Here is a 21,361-nt window from a genome sequence, read left to right on the forward strand (position 1 = left end):
AAAGAACAAAGCTAGAGGCATCACGCTACCTGACTTCAAACTATAATAGAAGTCCTTCCTTTTCAATTGTTTGGAATAGTTTCAGAAGAAATGGAACCAGCTCCTCTTTGTACCTCTGGTAGAATTCAGCTGGAAATTCATCTAGTCCTGTGCTTTTTGGGGTTGATAGGTTATTTATTACTGCCTTAATTTTAGAACATGTTATTGGACTATTCAGGAATTGAACTTTTTTCTGGTTTAGTCTTGGGAGGGTGTGTGTGTCCAGGGATCTATCCATTTCTTCTAGATTTTTCAGTTTATTAGCATAAAAGTGTTTATAGTATTCTCTGATGGTTGTTTGCATTTCTGTGGCATCAGTGGTGATATCCCCTTTATCACTTTTTATTGTGTCTATCTTTGATTCTTCTCTCTTTTCTTATTAGTATAGCTAGCAGTCTATCTATTTTATTAATTTTTTCAAAAAAAAACAAATCCTGGATTCGTTGATTTTTGAAGGTTTTTTTTTTTTATCTCTATCTCCTTCAGTTTTGTGTCGATCTTGGTTATTTCTTGTCTTCTGCTAGCTTAGGGGTTTGTTTGCTCTTGTTTCTCTAGTTCTTTTAGTTGTGATGTTAGGATGTAAATTTGAGAACTTTTTAACTTTTTGATGTGGGCATTTAATGCTATAAATTTCTCTCTTAACACTGCTTTAGCTGCATCCCAAAGATCGTGGTATGTTGTCTCTTTGTTCTCATTAGTTTTAAAGAACTTCTTAATTTCTTTTTTTTCTTTTATTATTATTATTATTATTATACTTTAGGTTTTATGGTACATGTGCACAATGTGCAGGTAAGTTACATATGTATACATGTGCCATGCTGGTGCGCTGCACCCACCAACTCGTCATCTAGCATTAGGTATATCTCCCAATGCTATCCCTCCCCCCTCCCCCCACCCCACAACAGTCCCCAGAGTGTGATGTTCCCCTTCCTGTGTCCATGTGTTCTCATTGTTCAATTCCCACCTATGAGTGAGAATATGCGGTGTTTGGTTTTTTGTTCTTGCGATAGTTTACTGTGGCACATATACACCATGGAATACTATTCAGCCATAAAAAACGATGAGTTCACGTCCTTTGTAGGGACATGGATGAAATTGGAAATCATCATTCTCAGTAAACTATCGCAAGAACTTCTTAATTTCTGCCTTAATTTCATTATTTACCCAGGAGTCATTCAGGAGCAGGTTGTTCAATTTCCATGTAGTTGTGTGGTTTTCAGTAAGATTCTTAACCTTGAGTTCTAATTTGATTGCATTGTGGTCTGAGAGACTATTATAATTTCAGTTCTTCTGCCTTTTCTAAGGAATGTTTTACTTCCAGTTATGTGATTAGTTTTAGAGTAAGTGCCATGTGGCACTGAGAAGAATGTATATTCTGTTGTTTGGGGGTGGAGAGATCTGTAGATATCTTTCAGGTCCACTTGATCCAGAGCTGAGTGCAAGTCTTGAATAGCTGTTAATTTTCTGTCTCAATGAACTGTCTAATATTGACAATGGGGTGTTAAAGTCTCCCACTATTAGTGTGTGGGAATCTAAGTCTCTTTGTAGGTCTCTAAGAACTTGCTTTATGGAGTGCTCCTGTATTGAGTGCATATACATTTAGGACAGTTAGCTCTTCTTGTTGAATTGAACCATTTACCATTATGTAATTCCCATCTTTGTCTTTTTTGATCTTTGTTGGTTTAAAGTCTGTTTTGTCAGAAACCAGGATTGCAACTTGGTTCTATTTGCTTGGTAAATTTTCCTCTATCCATTTATTTGCGCCCATGTGTGTCTTTGCATGTGAGATGGGTCTCTTGAATACAGCACACCAGTGGATCTAGACTCTTTATTCAGCTTGCCATTCTGTCTTTTCATTGGTACATGTAGCCCATTTACATTTAAAGTTAATATTTTTATGTTTGAATTTAATCCTGTCATCATAATTCTAGCTGGTCATTTTGCAGACTTGTTAACGAATTTAATCCTGTCATCATGATTCTAGCTGGTCATTTTGCAGACTTGTTAATGTAGTTGCTTCATAGTGACATTGGTAAGTGTACTTCAGTGTGTTTTTGTAGTGGCTGGTAACAATTTTTCCTTTCCATATTTAATGCTTCCTTCAGGAGCTCTTGCAATGTAGGACTGATGGTGATGAATTCCCTTAGCATTTGCTTACCTGAAAATGACTTTATTTCTCCTTTGTTTATGAAGATTAGTTTGGCTGGATGTGAAATTATAGGTTGGAAATTCTTTTATTTAAGAATGTTGACTATTGCCCTCCTGTCCCTTCTGGCTTGTAAGTTTCCTCTGAGAGGCCTGCTGTTAGTCTGATGGTGGGCTTTCCTTTGTAGGTGATCTCACCTTTCTCTCTGGCTGCCCTTAACACTTTTTTTCTTCCTTTCAACTTTAGAGAATCTGACGATTATGTATCTTGGGGCTGATCTTCTCATGGAGTATTTTACTAGGGTTCTCTCGATTTCCTGAATTTGAATCTTGGCCTTTCTTCGTTAGGTTGGGAAAGTTCTTCTGGGTGATATCCTGAAGTATGTTTTCCAACTTGGTTCCATTCTTCCCATATCTTTCAGGTACCCCAATCAGTCATAGGTTCAGTCTTTTTACATAATCCCATAGTTCTTAAAGGTTTTGTTCATTCCCTTTCATTCTGTTTTCTCTAATCTTGTTTGCCTGTCTTATTTCAGCAATATAGTCTTCAAGCTCTGAGATTCTTTTCTCTGCTTGGCCTATTCAGCTGTTGATGCTCATTGTTGCATTGTGAAGTTCTCATGTTGTGTTTTTCAGCTTCATCAGGTTATTTATGTTCCTCTCTAAATTAGTTATTCTGGTTTACAGCTACTGCAATATATATATACATATTTTTGAGACAGAGCTTTGCTTCTGTTGTCCAGGCTGGAGTGCAGTGGCACAGTCTTGGCTCACCACAACCTCCATCTCCCAGGTTCAAGTCATTCTCCTGCCTCAGCCTCCCAAGTATCTGGGACTAAAGGCGCGTGCCACCACACCCGGCTAATTTTTGTATTTTTAGTAGAGACAGGATTTCTCCATGTTGGTCAGGCTGGTGCTGAACTCCTGACATCAGGTGATCCGCCCACCTTAGCCTCCCAAAGTGTTGGGATTACAGGCATGAGCCACCACACCCAGCCACTCCTGCAATATTATATCATCGTTCTTAGCTTCTTCTGAAACCTCATTCTGTCAGTTCATCCATCTCAGCCTCAGCCCAGTTCTGTGCTCATGCTGGAGAGGTATTGTGATTATTTTGAGAAGAGGCTCTCTGGCTTTTTGAATTTTCAGTGTTTTTGCATTGATTCTTTCTCATCTTTGTGAACTTATCTACCTTCGATCTTTGAGGCTGCTGACCTTTGCATAGGGCTTTTGTGGGGGCTTTTTGTTGATGTTGTTGTTGCTTTCTGTTTGTTTGTTTTCCTTTTAACAGTCAGGACCCTCTTCTGTAGGGCTGCTGTAGTTTACTGGGAGTCTGCTCCAGACCCTATTCACCTGGGTCCCTCCTGCACTTGGAGGTGTCACCAGTGGAGGCTACAGAACAGAAAGATGGCTGCCTGCTCTTTCCTCTGGGAGCTTTGTTGCAGAGGGACAACAATCTGATGTTAGTGGGAATGGTCCTGTATAAGGTGTCTGGTGACCCCTGTTGGGGGGTTCTCACACAGTTAGGAGGCATGGGATCAGGGACTTGCTTAACAAAGAATTCTGGCTGCCCCTTAGCTGAGCAGTGTGCTGTGCCAGAGGGAATCCCCCTCATCTGGACTGCCTGGACTCTTCAGGGCTAGCAGACAAGAAAGGTTAAGTCTGATGAACCATGGAGATCGTGGCTGTGTTTCCTGCCATGGGCTCCATCTCAGGGAGATTAGAGTTCTGTCTGCAAACCCTGGCTGGAGTTATTGAAATTCCCACAGGGAGGCTCCATCCAGTGAGAAGGAATGGATCTGAGTCCCACCTAAGCAAGAAGTCTGGCCATGATCTGCACACAGCTGCTGTGCTGCCCTGTGGGGAATTCCTCTTGGTCCAAACCACCCAGTCTCTCTGCTACCAGCAGGGGAAAACAACAGACTGGAGCCACAGTGATGGCTGTTTCCCTCCCCTTGGGAGGGAGTATTTGGCAGTCATCTTAGACAGTCCCAATCATCTTATGCAGTATCTAGCCTGCAGCTGCTGGCTGCAACCTGAGCGACCATCAAGCATCTGCACAGTCTGTGCTTGGGAACCAAGGCCCTGGTGGCATGGGCTCACGAAGAGATCTCCTGATCTGAAGGTTGCACAGATCTGTGGAGAAAGTGTGGTTTCCCAGGTAGGGTAGCACAATGACTCACTTTCTCCCTTGGCTGAGGGTGGTAATTCCTCTTGTCCTGTGTGGCTTCTAGGTGAGCTGTCACTCCACTTTGCTTGTCCTCACTCTCCGTGGGTCACACCAACTGCCTAGTCAGTCCCAGTGAGAGAACCTGGCTACCTCAGCTGAAGGTGCAGGATTCACTTGCTGGTTTTCTTCTTTTTGGTGGGAGCCGCTGATGACAGCTGCTTCTAGTCAGCCATCTTGGTGCCTCCTCCCAGCATCTTTATTCATGAGGCACACAACATTTTGTGGAGTTAACTAGAAGCTTCTAATTTTTCTGGGTGCATCCAGCATAATCTCTATCACAAGAATTCATGGGCCACAGTCTTTATAAAATGGGGTGCTTCATTCCTCTCATACTTGCATGTTAATGATATTGCAGCCTCAGCATCAGTTCAGCATGAATGGGGAGGCCTCAGAAAATTTGCTATCATGGCAGAAGGTGAAGGGGAAGCAAATCACCTTCTTCAGAAGGCAGCAGGTAGGAGAAGTCCATTATTGAAGAAAATAACATTCTTCCCTTTTCTCTTTCTGATCCTTCTGGGACTACCACCATGTGTATATCAGTTCACATCATGGTTTCCCATAAGTCCCTAGAGCTTTCTTCACTTTTTAAAATTATATTTTCTGTTTGTTCCTCAGACTGGATAACTTTAAATGGCTTGTTTTAAAGTTTGCTTATACTTTTGCTTAATCAAGTCAACTGTTGAACCTTTTTAGGAAATTTTTTTATCACAGTTATTGGACTCTTCATTTCCAATTTTTTGTTTGATTTTTAAAACAATATATATTTTCTATCTTTTTGTTGAAATACTCCCTTTTTATGTATTGTTTCCTTAAACTTGTTGAGCATTTTTATGATGGTTATTTTGAACTCTTTGTTAGGTAATTCATATGCCTCTGTTTCTTTAGCATGGCTTTCTGAAGATTTACTTATATTTGTTTGCTCCATATTTTCCTGTTTCTTTGTGCTTGACATTTTGTGTTGGTGTCTAAACATTTGAAAAAACAGCCACTTCTTCCAACATTTATAGATTGGCTTCCTACAGGAGACCATCTCCACCAGTCAACCCAGCTAAAGATTTTAGGGACCCCTCAAACTTTTTTTGCGGATGTGACTTCTCTAGATGTGTGCATGTAAATTTCTATTTAAAGGTATTCTCCAGTTTCTGTTTCAGGAGTTTATTATATCTTGCTTCCTCTGATGTCTGTTTGCTGTACTGTATGTCCTCTGGGGCAGCAACACACCATCCAACTATTTTTATTTTTTGTTCACAGTATGCTGTGTTCCATCAGTGCTCCAAGACAGGAGAGACAGAAATCAGTCCTCAGGCAGCTCCCAAAAATGTCTGAATATTAGATCTATGTTTAGTCTTCTCTTTCTCTCCCTAGGGAGAAGCTGTATGCTATGGATTTTTCTGATCATTTCATGCTGAGCTCAGGGGAGGGACTCTAAAGTGAGTGCATACAAGTCCAAACTGTTACCTTTGTTGTCAACTGCCCCCAGGCACGCTGAGTGTGCTGAGTCCCTACAGTGTTCCTTTGGGAGAAGAAGAAGAGTGAAAAGATGAAGGTTGGAAGTCTGAACAGGCTCATGTCAGATGAGTCTTCCTTTATAATGGCAATTCCTTCTTAAATTGCATTGGCCATGGATAGGCACATAGCCAGCCTCAATTGTGTTAGTCTGGAGGTGTAGCATTTTTAACAGAGCACATTTCCCCCCACCCCCTGCAAGATTAGGATTTTATCAAGAAGATAGAACAGATTCTAGGTGAGCAATCAGCCAAGATTTATCAGAGCTTTATATTTCTCAGCAAAGCACTTAGTTTTGCTGAGATTCAGTTTTTTCATACCTGAAATGGGAAAAATAAAGTGTCTCATGGGGTTGTTGTGAGGACATAAGGCATGTATGTAAAGCAATCAGCACAATGCCTAACATATAATAAGCATTCAAGAAATTTCAGCTATTACATATTAAAACACTTATAAACATAATAATCTATCATATGATTGTACCTCAGTTTCATTGGCAATGCTAACTGAACTTTTGGTTATTGTATATTTCTTATAAATGATAATAAATAATTGTATTTTTATTTAAGCTTATGCTGCTGGGAATAATTCATGTGTATATTTTTCAGTTTGTGTTATATTCTTAAAAATTCATAGGAATTAAAGTAATGGATCAATGTGCTTCAACATTTTAAAAATACTCAATTCATCTTGATGGCTTGCTCTTCAAAATGCACTTTTTACACAATTCATTTCCACAGCTGTTCCCATGTCTTCATTCTAAACTTTACCTCATTGAGTATAGTCATTAGAAATGAAATTGCTAATATGATGGGTGATATGGAAGACTATTACCTACTCATCAAAGCCCAGACTCTCTTCTTCTTCATGGGAATACTGCTTATGTATATTCCTCATCTGCCCTTGCAGATAGGTATGTTCATGTCACTGAGTTTTAGTCAGTAGAATATGAGTAGACATGATGTACACCATTTCCAGGTTCCCAAAATTCTCTCACATATATCTCTCCATATTCTTCTTCTCTTTTGGCTAGCTGGGATGGGAACAATGATGATGACTTTGGAAACTGCATCTTGAACAAGGCAAACCTCCTTCAGCTGGTCCCTGGTCCCCTGAGGTCTCCACCTGAATCCTGCTTCTCTGCCTTTTTGTGAAAGAATATTATATGAGCAAGAAATAAACTTGTATTGAATTAGCTTCTAATTTGAGGCCCATAGATCTCCAAGGGGTCTGTAGATTGAATTCAAGGGGTCTGTGAACTTGGAATGGGAAAAATATGATTTTCACTAATGTCTTTCTTACCTCAATTTAGCATCTTCTTTTGTTATGAGTGTAGACAACAAACCAGTAGCATTAGCAGTACCTATGAAGAGTATTTTTGTATCACATTACAATTGTAGCAAATATCTGAAATTTAATTCATATTTATCAAGATTTTAAAAATATAGTAGTAATGAACCTGCTAGTATATTTTGTTATTTGATGTTTTAATAAATAAGCATCTTTATTATTATATCATAAATTATTTCAATATTTTAGCACTGCATTTCAATGTAATTAGTTTCTTTTGAAACTTTAAAAATTTTCTTTCGTGTATTTAAAAACATTATTTTTATGTTGTGTACACATGGACATAGAAAGTAAAATAATTAAAGTTGGAGACTCAGAAAGGTGGGAGAGTGGCAGGGGGATGATGGATGAGAAATTACCTGGTACAATGTATACTATTTGGGTTATGTTACACTAAAAACCCAGGCTTTACCACCACACAATATATCCATGTAACAAAACTGTACTTGTACCCCTTAAATCTATAAAAATAAAAAATATATAGAATACAAAGAAATAAAAAATTATTTTGAGAAGGGATTCTAAGCTTCACCAGACTTCTAATGTGGCCCTGGTATAAAAAGTTTACAAATGCTTGTTTCTATTATGTTTGAGCCATTTTACAATTTGGGATATTTTTGTTATACCTTTTAACATCACCCTAATTTATAGAAGTAATGAATGTTATTGCTGGGGATTTGGGTGTTGGTCATTACATATACATGAATTCATACACAAATTCTGCGAGGATATAATATTTATTGCAAATGTTTTTACCAGTTATTCTTTGTCTTAATTAGTATAAGACAAATTAAGTTTGATGTATAATATTCAACTGTGTTGATATGGTCAAATCGATGAATCTCACTTACGTGATTTTTATATTGCTTTCCCACTTAAAAAATTCTTTCCCAACCAAAAATCAGTTGCAAGATGTTAAAACCATTCACCTAGGTGGATGTGTCATTGTGCAGCTGCACATGACTTGGGCAACCATATCTAGCATTCCCAATTTGTTAAATACTTACCTATATATTTTATTTGCATTTAATTATTTCATCTACTTGGAATATATTTCAATCCCTGTTGTGAGATGAATAAAAATGATGGATATTCTAACATCATTTTTTGAATAATTTAAGTCTTACACCTCTATTTCTTTTGGGGCATATAAAAGTTTTTTTAATATATTTGGGACTGCTTTTGAACTGTTCCATGATGTGTACTAGTACCACATTTTTAAAGTTATTGTTAATCTTATAATATTGTTTAATATATGACTGGGTAAGTTTCCTTTCATTAGTACTAATTTTTGGTGTCTTTGATAGTCCTAAAAAATGTATTATTCCAAAACAATTGCAGAATATGCTCTTGGCAGAATGGAACTTTGTTTGACAGTTGCAGGAAAAACCTGTATTTCCAAACAAAGAATGATTGCAAGATTTCTCTGTATATTTGGCCCCAGAGAAAATATTTTATGTTTCACCCACAAATTTATGAGTGACTTCACTTCAGCTTTCTCACTTAGACATAATGTGTGGTGAGAAGAGCTCTGGAAAAAGAGTCAGAAATCCTCAACTTGAAACCAACTTTAATTCTTTGCAGGTGTCTAACCTGAGACTGGTTGCTTATTGCCTTAGAGTTTTTGTTTCCTTAAAGGTAAAATATGAGTATAATTTGTATTCTACCTTTCACACAGGACTGCTGTAAAGAATGAGATAATACATTTGAAATCTCTTTTAAAACCACATAGCATTATAGGTAACAAATTAACATTTAATTAAAAAGTTACTGTTGTACTTGAGCCAGAGATGTATTTACTCTTGTCTACATCCACATTGCCACATTCTGTAGAGCAGAATTTGATTTAAAACAGATGTGTCTTGGATATTATCCAAGAAGGTTTAGTTTTACTGGAGAAGCCAAAAAGATCTCATTATAAGTTTGTCTCATGACATGGACTCTGAGGATGGTATTAGACACTGGTTACAATTTATGTACCTTCCAGTGTGTGAATGGGATAAATGGGGAAAAAAATTAATAACCTGGTCTGATATGACCCAAAGTTAAAACTAGGGGATGAAAGCTAGGAGGATGTTATACAAAGAAAATGAGAGCCTGGTTTTAGTTGTATAAAAGAAGAATCCTTTGGAACAGGGATTAAGATTCTAAATGGTTAAGAGTTGTCAAATTTATATATGTCAAAGTCCATATTTGCAAATGGTTTGAGTATAAGGTAGACCACAGTTGTTATATATATATATATAGTAACATTTAATGAAAAGTTACATTTTATTTCCTTGCAAAACAAACTCATTCCTGGAGGACAGTGTATAGCACACTATGCCTTCCAAAATTATATGTACAAATTGTGATTGATATGTTTCTACTCTGAAATTACCATTATGTGTGTATAGTATAGATAGTATAGTCTGTGCTGCTGTTGTGGAGAGAATTACTGCAAGCATCAACAGGAGGAGTGCATTTTCTTACAAAATGCCCAGTACCATAAACGTGTTTACCTAAACAAAGTGTATTTTTTTTAAACAGACTCCATGTTCAGTCTTTTGTTGTTCTTTTGAAAATAAGTAATGTCTTTACCACTTAGCTGGGAAAGTGGTGAAGGAACTAGTATTTTATGGACTCTTACTATGTGTCACCCACACGCAGCAGTTTGTTACAATCATAGCATGAAATGCTTCTATTCACAATAGCTTTGCAAGTTGATTTATAAGTTTACCATTGTTAACTTGATAAGGCAGAAAAAGTATTCATAGTGCGTGGCCTCTAGAATCTTCAAAACTGGGTTTGGAAGCTAATTCTGGTTCTTAGGCACCATAAAAATTACTTGATTTCTTTAAGTTTAAGGTTGATTTTTTTCATTTCATTAAAATAGGTGTAATACCACCATTACTAATAGGAGTAATTATGATATCAATGTATTATAACAACATATTAATAGTAGTAGGTAATAATAATAGTAGTGTGAAGTAAGATAATACATGCGAAGAGTTTATTTATTGCTTTTTTTTTTTTGAGATGAAGTTTCACTGTATCACCCAGGATGGAGAGCAGTGGCACAATCTTGGCTCACTGCAACCTCTGCTTCCTGGGTTCAAGCGATTCTCTGGCCTCAGCCTCTCGAGTAGCTGGGATTACAGGCACATGACACCACACCCAGCTAATTTTTGTATTTCTGGTAGAGGTGAGGTTTCATTATGTTGGCCAGGCTGGTCTCAAAGTCCTGACCTCAGGTGATCCACCTGCCTCATCCTCCCAAAGTGCTGGGATTACAGGTGTGAGCCACTGCGCCTGGCCATAACAGTTCATAATTATTATTAAGACTCCAAAACTTCTCTTGGTGACAACAAAATTTTCCCACTAAAATGAGTTTTCACAAATATTTTTTCTTACTAAAATTTCTGCTACAACTATGAAATTTCTAATTTCTAATTGATTCTGATTACTAACTGAACCTCCTTAATGTGTACAGTATCATAAACAGATAGGAATTCAGACCTGCTTCATGTTAAATTTCTAAACTGTTATCTTAATGCCATGGACCGAGTGAAGCTGGCTAACTCATCTGTCTTCCAGAAAAAAAAAAAAAAAATTCTTCTTAGCTTGACCATTTTAACATTAAAAAAAAAACTATTTTAAAATAATACATACATGCAGCATGAAGTGAGCAGCTAGAGTTTAATATCTTTGCAAAAATAATTGAATTATAGCTCTTTAATTTCTCAAACAAAAAATTTCTCAAAGCATTGTAATTGTTAAAGAGAAGACTAAAATTCTTCCAAATTCAATCCACTGGCTTCCAACTCACTCGGAGAAAGATTGACATTTTGGAATGGCCCACAAGGTACCAAACAATCTGCTTCCCTTGGTGTTTTTCCTCCAGCATTCACACCTTTACCTCTAACACCTTGCTTTCTCCTATCAGCACTAATTCTAGCTACACTAGTTCTTTCACCAAGACCAAAAGGCTCCTGTCTGCATCTGTCTTTTCCTGTGCCTATTCCAGGATCTTATCTGAGATATCCTGATGACTTCCTTGCTCACTCCATTTGGAAATTTACTTAAATGTGACTATTTTGGCAAGGTCTATTTTGCTCCTCCACATAACTAATTTCCCTTTTTTCCAATGCCCTCTGTCTCCCTTGCCTATTTAATTTTCCTGTACAACACTTATCAACTATCTTATATACTTTGTATTTTACTCATTTATTTTCCTTATTATCTGTCTCCTCTATAACAGAATATAAGCTGTATGATAGTAAAGATTTCCATTTCATTCATAGCTCTATCTCCAGTGCCTAGAATAGTTCCTGGGACATAATAGACACTTGTGAAATCTTGACCAAATGAATACATTCTTTCTTCACCTTTTAATTGGTGACTCCAAATATGAAAAATAAATGGACATGTACCTCTTTGGGATGGTAGATACTTAGATGTCTACTTTCAGTCCAAGAACAAGAAAGAATTCTAGGAGCTTAATTTATTTAACAGGACATTCATACATCATGGTATACAACGGGAGGGAATGAAAAATGTGAGAAATGTAATGGTGATAGGAGAGACTGAGCTTAGGGGTACTGGAATCTTCAAGTGCAACGGAGACAACTAATTGAGTCATACAAGAAATTATCGAAAGAAGTACGTAATAGAGATCTTCTATACCAAAATAAAATAGTGTTAAACTATGGAATAAGATATGTTAAAACTGTACGTAAAATAGGTATTGATGTGTGTTTGTCTTGATTGTTATGTGGCATTATTTGGAATGAATTTTTTTTTTAATTTTGTAGCCCTTACTACTGGTGTGACAATTTCTAGTTGCATATCCAACAAAATTGCCACTACTAGATTTTTGCAGATCTGCTAGCAATATTTGTTTATTTTGTCTTACATCTGCGTGATTTTTTAAAGCTCTATCTCAATGCCATACAGCATGACCAGATTGATAGGTCAATCCCTTCTTTAACTTTGAGAATGCTACCTAGACATCATTTTCAATCCTGATAATTCATACAAATAGTACTGTGGACAAAGGGAAAGTGAAATGGAATTTGCTCAATTGTTGTGAAGCATGCAACATAGCATCTTATTAATGGGATAAAAGCCTAATAAAAGCCTCGGCACCCATCAGCTGGGCTGTAATGAGCACAGAAAAATTTCTTCTATAAAACAAGGATAAGGCTTATCTTTAGTAATCAGTAAAAAATACTGGAAAAGATGATGTTAAAGTGATCTGTGAACTTCTTGGATTATGAAGCCTTTCATCTCATGTAAAAAGCATGTGAGTAGTTCTCTGGAATAGTGAGGGGCAGAGCTTGTAACATCTCTCAGAGAAGTAAAGCTGTTTGCTTCTCATACAGACTTGTGATGACAGAGACTTGCATTTTGTTGCTTTTATTATTTCATTAATGTTGACTGTCTTTTTCATGGAAACCATTGCTAAAAATATTCCATTTCATCATTTAGATTCTTATGACTTGCTAAGAATGCTTTTCAGAAGGATGTTTAAATCATTAATTACAATAAACATTGGCTTTGCAACCTTATCTAAGAACTACAACTCCAATATTTCCAAATGTTATTTTTAATAACACAGATTGTCTAAAAGTATAGTTAATCCAATTCAAAGAGTTGTCTCACATTCATGCCTCTCATCTACCTCATTCCATGACAGCAGAAAGAAATGGACTTTTTATTTAAAATTTCTCAGTTTTCTAAGTTATTACTTTCATTAAATTGCCTTCATAATATAAGACTAACAGCTTTTGGATAAACAGAGGTCAAAAACATGACTTTTATTTTTAAAAAATTAATATATATCATAATTTTGGCTGCATTTGAAGAAAGCACAAACACAAAATAACTCGCGGGTATCCTGGCCAATATGTTTCAACTGCAACTTCCCTTTCTTTTTATGTACACAACTGGAAACAAGTAGGTGAAATTTTTTAAAAAGCCAAAGAATGAGAGCCAATGGTCTCTCCCTTGGTATATCTGCTCAATGTGCAAAGGGATCAGAATTTATTCATGGGAAACTGCTGTCTCATTTTTCTCTGGTGTCATAAGATATCCTTGCTTGTAAGGACATTCTAGAAACCTGTAGATAATCTTATTTGAAGCTTTCTAGTCTACAATCAAGTTCCAAGAATCAGTGTCTATATTTACTATGTCATTTGTCTACAGGTTTTTAGTGCTCAACATTTACAATACAGGAAAGCCCATTGCTTTCTTATGGTCATATATTACTTTTAACTTTTCAAAGTGCTTTCAAAACAAAAGTGAAAAATAAGTGTATTCCCTGTGAGAGTGACATTGCCATGTGTCCAGCTTAGATATTAAGAATGTTAAAGTAAAAAATAATGCCAAATAATTTTTAAGTGTTCAAAATTTGTTGAACATTATCAGGTAAACATGACATAATTGGTGAATCATATTTTCATGTGAGGCTCAGCCACCTATAACATAAGTATCACTATCCATGAATGTGCCATGAGACTTCTCAGCCACTTATTCAAATGCAACTTAAAGGGAAATGGAAAACTTCTCTTCAAATATTTAGATTCTAAAGGAAAATGTGTTTCTAGATTTAAATGATTTTTCCATTTTTATTTATTTCTTCTATTTCTTTGTAATATAACTGTTCTTACCAAGTATTTATCAACAAGTTATGCCTTTCTTTTATTAAAAAAATTTCTTGAATTTTTATTTTAACTGGTAGACAATCATCTACCTGCTAAAGAATATTGTAAATGGAATAATGCAATAAACTCCCATAAATATGTACCTTGTTTATCTTAGTAATATACAAAATATTTTCTAAAGCTGTATCTACAAAGTCAACATGAACTGAGGTGAAACATGGGAATAATTCATGACATTATATGTCAATATATTTAAATAAATTTATTTCTTGTGTGATTTTTCCCTCACTTGTGAAGATATAAACAATAAGTAAAGTGCTTGATGATCTAATATAATTTATCATAAAAATTAATTCTGTGTGAATACAATGAAATTTCTTGTTAAATTACCTTTGCTAAGATATTAAGGTTTTGTTTTGCCTTATTAGGTCATTTGCCTCTGCAGAATTATTTTTGGGCTTTTTAGATCAGTTTTTAAAACTGAAGAATACAATTATAAAATGACATGTTTAAGGCCATGGATAAGAACAGTAAATTATTATCAATAATTATTATAATAGCTACTTCTTATATTTGGATTTATATAGTATGCTTCTTGATCTAACTACTAGATAAATTTAATGCTAATTCCATGCAGATGGACCACATAATCCAATCTCATATTTTGCTAAAAACAACCAGATGTTCAATGTATTTTTTAGGTTCTGCTTAGATATTAAGTCACTGTATATCAGTGTGAATCACTGATATCAGTGTGATTTACTATATTACTGAATCAGATGATTCAGTCACTGTATATCATCTATTTTCCCAATGGACCATAAGTCTCAACCTTATCCTGTCTCCATCACACCCAATGACTTTGACTTATTTTTATCAGAGATAATAACTTACTATAGTAGTATTTCTGGGTAGGGTGGGAGGAAAGAGAAAAATAAAAACTAAAAAAAGAGGTGATCTGAGAAAAAAAGAGAAAAGTGTGAATAATTTAAAATATCTACCACCACACAAAATGATCTGATGAAACTTGCTTTCTACCCGTGAATTCACTCCCATCATATTCTCTAAGATAAATCCCAAAGTAAGACAAGAAGGTGTTTGAAGTGGCTTGGATTAATGCTCTGGCACTCGATGCCAGCTTCCTCATGAAACTACCCTAGAAGCAGTTTAAGGAAGCATATTTTTAAAACAAGTATTCCTCTATCTTATTTCCAAGTCCTACTGTCTACCTTGGACTCTATTTCATTTAGCTGTGTTTGGGCCTGGTTATGGGGTCACTTTCTCAGCAGGCCTTCATCTGCCCAGCACTGGGGCTCTGCCATGTTCTGGCTTACCTTCTCCCTAGGGCTGTATTATTTATTCAGTTTTGTAGCATAAATGTAGCATTTTAAAGCTGAAAAACCATTAAAGAATGATTAAGTTCAATATCCTCCTTTCAGGAGTGTGGAAACCAGAGGTAAAATCAGCGGTCAAATTTTCCCAATTAAGTACTAAAGGCATGGCTTGAGCATTGCACATCATGCAGTACTTTTCTTTTCCTTCTCAGCATGACTGCTACTAGTACCACTGGTATATTTTGTACAAAGTAAGTTCTTCCTCACCTAACATATATTTCCTCCCTTCTCAATTATACTTTCTTTCTGTGTGTATCTTGTGTCTTGTCCCACCAGCAGAAAGATATCTTTCTTGAACAAAATGCAAGTCTGTAGCTGCATTCAGGTACAGGTGGTCTGCATTCAGACCTCCATTTGTTGGAGAGAAACTTCTCATTCTTTCTCAATTCAGAGAACCTAGGATGTATCTGGCATTCTTTGAGCAGATAGAAAACAATGTCATTTATCCCACTGAAATACAGAATTGAGAGAATGGTTTTGAAACCTGTTCCCATCTCTTCACTTTTCTATTGCCTGGCCTTTTCCTTATGCATCTGCTGCCACTATCAGAATCAGTCACACCTGCTTTTGAAATGGCCCAGCTGTGAATGTCTGGGGCTTGAAATATTTTCTTCTGTGGAAACAATGTGAGATATCATTGAAACAGTACTATTATTACCATTACTCAAGTACATTATGCATTAAATAGGCTTTCTTTTTCATTCTTTCTCAAGAACATAACCAGCAGATACATATAATTTCAATGAAAAACAATGTTCTCAGATCCAAATAACCAATTTCAAAATTAATATTTTTACTCCTGTAATCCATTAAAAAGTCCACAACTACTAGAACTTACCAGTTTATAGTAGACTGCATTTCTTGTTGTGATGTTTTGAATGGTGTTTCAATATAATTGCATTTCTTCCTTTTGAATTGTCTTTTATAGCATTGACAGTCAAGGGTTTATATATAAACATGTGTAAGAAGTAACAATTCATTATCAAATGTCTGTTAAAGCTCTTTCTTCTTTCTTGATGGATTAGAAAAAAAAACATAATGTTAGAGCAAAAGATAGTTAGATGGTCAAGGTTCTGAACAAAATTGGCCAAGGACTGCCTGTTTGACCTTAGGTTGGGTACTGCAGTGTTCTGTGGGTCAAATTCCACATCTACCAAATACCCTCAGCCCTTGCTTGTAAAATACAGTAAAGTCCTTGAGAAACTCTATTATGTGTTACTGTGCAAAGTAGGCTTATCGCTGAGAAGAATATATTGAAGGGCTCATCTTCCACCTTTTGTGCTCATAAAATCAACCCATGTTTCTGGAAACGCATGCATTGTCAGGGCTATAAAAAAAGGATGCATTTAATACAGCAGAGTGTTTTACTAACTAAATGTTGTGTGCCATGGTTCAGTTGTAACCACCCAAGGGGTTCACCTTGCCTGCTGCCTAGACAGAGCTGATTCATCAAGACAAGGGAATTGCAATAGAGGAAGAGTAATTCACACAGAGCTGGCTGTGTGGGAGACTGGAGTTTTATTATTACTCAAATCAGTCTCCTTGAGCATTCAGAGAGCAGAATTTTTAAGGATAACTTGGTGCGTGGGGGGAAGCCAGTAAGCCAGGAGTGTTGATTGGTCAGAGATGAAATCATAAGGAGCTGGAGTTGGAGTTGTCTTCTTGTATGCAGTTAGTTCCTGGGTGGGGGCCTCAAGATCAGATGAGCCAGTTTATTGATCTGGGTGGGGCCAACTGCTCCATCAAGTGCAGGGTCTGCAAAATATCTCAAGCACTTATCTTAGGAGCAGTTTAGGGAAGGTCAGAATCTTGTAGCCTCCAGCTGCATGACTCCTAAACCATAATTTCTACTCTTGTGGCTAATGTTAGTCCTACAAAGGCAATCTAGTCCTCAGGCAAAAAGGAGGTCTGCTTTGGGAAAGGGGTTTTACTGTCTTTGTTTAAACTGTAAACTAAGTTTCTCCCAAAGTTAGTTCAGCCTTCCCCCAGAAATGAACAAAGACAGCTTGGAGGTTGGAAGCAAGATGGAGTCAGTTAATTTAGCTCTCTTTCACTATCTCAATCATAATTTTGCAAAGGCAGTTACAATCCCTCCTTTTGGGTTTTATAACACCTTCATCTTAAGGTGTAGGCTATGAAGATGGGAAAAGGCCATCAATCACTCTGGCTTCTTTCTGCTAACAGGAGACATAGTGGGAATGGGAGTGAACCCCAAGATGACAACAGCGGAACTGCTTTGCAATGATCTAGGTGTACTCATGCAGGCCTGGATGGGATTTCAAGGCTTGCATGGCAAAAATATTAGTACTCTCATCTATAGTTTTACTACAATGTTTAAGTGAACAGCCTACTATAAGGCAAATAGCAAGCCCTAGGATGAGGAGTACAATTCCCAATTTTAAAAGCAAAGATTTAAAAACATTAGTTTGGGGACTTCTAACCAAAAAAGAATTTAGAATTTAGTCTAAACTACAGAAAAAAACTTCAAGAACAGCTAATAACAGTGTACTATAGTTTTTCTTTTGAAGCATAATTTTTCTCTCTCTAGTCCCCATTTTAATTAAAAACAAATCATGATAGAACTGATTTGTTTACAAAATAAACTCTAGTCTTACAGTACTTGGCCTGATTATTTGCTTAAAGTGCAGCAAGAATAATTATTTTTCACTTAGGCTTTTTAAATTGGCTTTGATAGAACTCTGTTACATGAGGAATCTCAGATAAGGCTTTTTAAAAGCTGAGCCCAGGTTGGGCACAGCAGCTTACACCTATAAACCCAGCACTTTGGGAGGCCAAGGTGGGTGGATCTCCTGAGGTCAGGAGTTCAAGACCAGCCTGGTCAATATGGTGAAACCTGGTCTGTACTAAAAATACAATGAAAAAAAATTAGCCAGGTGTGGCAGCGGGTGCCTATAATCCCAGCTACTCAGGAGGCTGAGGCAGGAGAATTGCTTGAACCTGGGAGGCAGAGGCTGAAGTGAGTCAAGATCATGCCATTGCACACCAGCCTGGGCAATGAGAGTGAAATTCCATCTTAAAAAAAAAAAACCCAAGCCCGGCCATGGGTTTGTACCCTCAACACCTATGAGTTCAGCAAATTCCTCTGCTCTTAGGTCCCAAGAGAGCTTGGGGTTCCTGGGCCTGTTAGAAAGTGACATTCTTTACTTACCACAGGTCAGGAACCTTGTACAAGGACTCTGTGTGGACAAGGTATGAGGCCAGATTCCCCAGCAGGGCTTAATTGGCTGTATAAGTCAAGCTTGAATTTTTTAAAGGAAGCATGCCATTCCAGTCAAAGCCTTGGTAAAATAATCAGTTTCTCCAATTGTGTCCTGTTAACAAAAGAAAACAGATTCTTATTGCACTTATGCAATTAACTATGCTGCCGTAAATTGAAAATATTCACAAATAGTTTCCAAATTCTGGAGAAATCAGGCAGAGAGGAACAAATATGCTCCAAATTTTGTTCACAGGAGTTGTGAAAAGCTCTAAAATATAAGTTATCTTGACTCTGATAACAAAAGGTTTACCAATGTTTAACACATTTGCTCTCCAGGAGAGTCCTAGAAGTTTGATGTTTTTCCTCTATTCCAATAGCACAGTTTTTAAAGTTATCTGAAACCTGCACTTACAGTCCTATATCTGATTATAAACTGCCTTTTGAAAAGAACCAAAGCAAGACAAAGCAAGAGAAAACATCTGTGGATGACAAAAGTCTATAGCCACTATTAAAGCTGCGATTGACTAGGAATTTTGGTTACTTCTGTGGCATACAACAATTTTACATAACAATTATAATTATTAAGAATGGACACTAAATTATATCAACATTATAGAAGTTTCCCATAATTTTGGAACACATACTAAGATATTTATACAAACACAGTCCAAGGTAAACCAAAGACCATTGACTTTTCTATTCAAAAGTTTTTTCTCTATTCTAATGTCACAATGTCCAGTGTTATTAATCAGAATCCTGCATTTAAGAGCACCTGTTACATTTTATAGGTGATTATAAAACCATCTTTTAAAGAGGACCAAAATGAGACAACAGGTGTCTATGGACAACAACATTTTAGGTCAGCCACAGGTAAAGGCATGATTGTCAAGGAAATTTGTTACCTCTGTGGCACACAGTCTGTTAACACAATAATTGTAATTATTACTGATAACATACATTAAGTTATATTAGAATTATAGGAGTTTTACATAATTTTGGAACATATACCAATAACACATTTACACAAATATAGGCAAAAGAAAGCAAAACACCATTTCATATTTGACAATGCTTCCTGTATGATTTTTGCACCAAATAAGCCAAATGTCATTTTTGGACTTCAGAGGACCTAATATCTAAAATATTAGGTAAGAAAGAGACATAATTTATAATTTGATTTTGGAAAGTTTGTCAAATATCAAAGGTTTAAAACTGGATATCACAAAATAGAATCCCAGGTCACCATAAGTCATTCATTTGGCCAAAATAACTGCAAAATTTTTTTTAAAAAGAAAAATCTTTACTCTGATAGAGGAGACTTAGCTTTCCAAACGAGACCCTACGAAGATAGCATAAGACCAAATGAATCTGTCTTTTCTCTCTCTCCTATTTTTTCCTGCCATTTACTCATAGGAGAAAACAAAACACTTTCATTATCTTTTAACAGTACATAAAAATCATATTCAAAAGAGAAAACCAAATTTAATGTTTGTGTTAGTACATCTTTAATGTTAAAGCTAGTTTTTTAATATAAAATTTTATATCTCTATTGAGTTTTAATTAGTTTGACCATAAGGTATGATTTTCACAAAACTTTAGAACCCTTTACAATTTTCCATCAAACAGCAGATCAACTTTGTAAGAAAACCCTGTTATTCGGACACATGGGCCCAGATTCTGGCCCCACATCATTTTAATTTTTTTTTTTTTTTTTTTTTTTTTGAGATGGAGTCTCACTCTGTCACCCAGGCTGGAGTGCAATGGCGAAATCTTGACTCACTGCAACCTCTGCCTCCCAGGTTCAAGCAATTCTTCTTTCTCAGCCTTCTGAGTAGCTGAGATTAGAGGTGTGTGCCACCACGCCCAACTACATTTTGTACTTTTAGTAGAGATGGGATTTCACCATATTGGCCAGGCTCATCTTGAACTCCTGACCTTCTGATCCACCTCCCTTGGCTTCCCAAAGTGCTAGGATTACAGGTGTGAGCCACCGTGCCCAGCCAATTTCTTTTAAATCTTAGCCAACTTGTTTATGCCCACAGAATTTTTACAAGATCAACCCTTTACAAACCCTTTTCACTTTGCTAAACCTTCAGTTTTGTTCTGTTACTCTTTCAGGTTGAGACAATCTTTAAAACCCTCTGAACTAGACAAAATTACATTCCCTTTAACAAAAGCCACATTCCCATGCCTTCTTATAATCTTTTACCAAAAACGCATTCCCTACACACATTGTATGTAAAACTGCTTCTCCGGTGGTCTCAACTAGATGTTACAATGTTAACTCTTAGCAACTTTTATTTTTAGTGAAAAACCTGATAGTAAGCAATTTAAATCATGTACTAGCGGTGGAGCCTAGGACATCAGACAGAAGTGAAGATGAGGTCTGACTCCTTTTAACATAGCTGGCAGGCATGGGTCTCCATATGTCCCTAGGCCTTATCTATTATCTAATGCTCCAAAGTAGGTAAATAGAATAATTTTCAAAAGTCAAAGACACAGTTTGACCTTAATGCATTTAGCAAATCTGATATCTGACCTTAATTTAGACCAAATGTCTACATTTTCAAGACATTTTATCAATAATCTTTAAAACTGTCTTTATATCCAAAAGATTCCTAAAGCCATGTAAACAAAAAAGCATTAAAGTTTCCATTTTTCTGACAAAATATTTGATTTAAGCACTTATTTTCCTAAGCCAATTAATCAGAGCTCTTTTATATATAAACTAACAACACACATAAATACACAGACAGAAAGACAGAAGATTCAGCACTTGTAAGATTTTTTATTTGCCAGTTTCTTTTTTTCTTTTCTTTTCTTTTCTTTTTTT

At 36.3% G+C, this 21,361-nt stretch overlaps 1 long non-coding RNA gene across 1 annotated transcript in view; it reads right to left on the minus strand.

The window, feature by feature from the left end:
* Positions 1-21,361, minus strand: part of LOC129037424 (uncharacterized) — an 82,738-nt gene that overhangs the window by 45,892 nt on the left and 15,485 nt on the right. The window contains exons 2-3 of the long non-coding RNA XR_008502798.1: positions 18,478-18,640; positions 16,147-16,320 (exon numbers count right to left, since the gene is read on the minus strand). This is a non-coding gene — a long non-coding RNA (uncharacterized LOC129037424). The remainder of the gene's footprint in view (positions 1-16,146; positions 16,321-18,477; positions 18,641-21,361) is intronic.

This window comes from Pongo pygmaeus, chromosome 4, assembly GCF_028885625.2.
Source record: "Pongo pygmaeus isolate AG05252 chromosome 4, NHGRI_mPonPyg2-v2.0_pri, whole genome shotgun sequence".
NCBI lineage: Eukaryota > Metazoa > Chordata > Mammalia > Primates > Hominidae > Pongo > Pongo pygmaeus.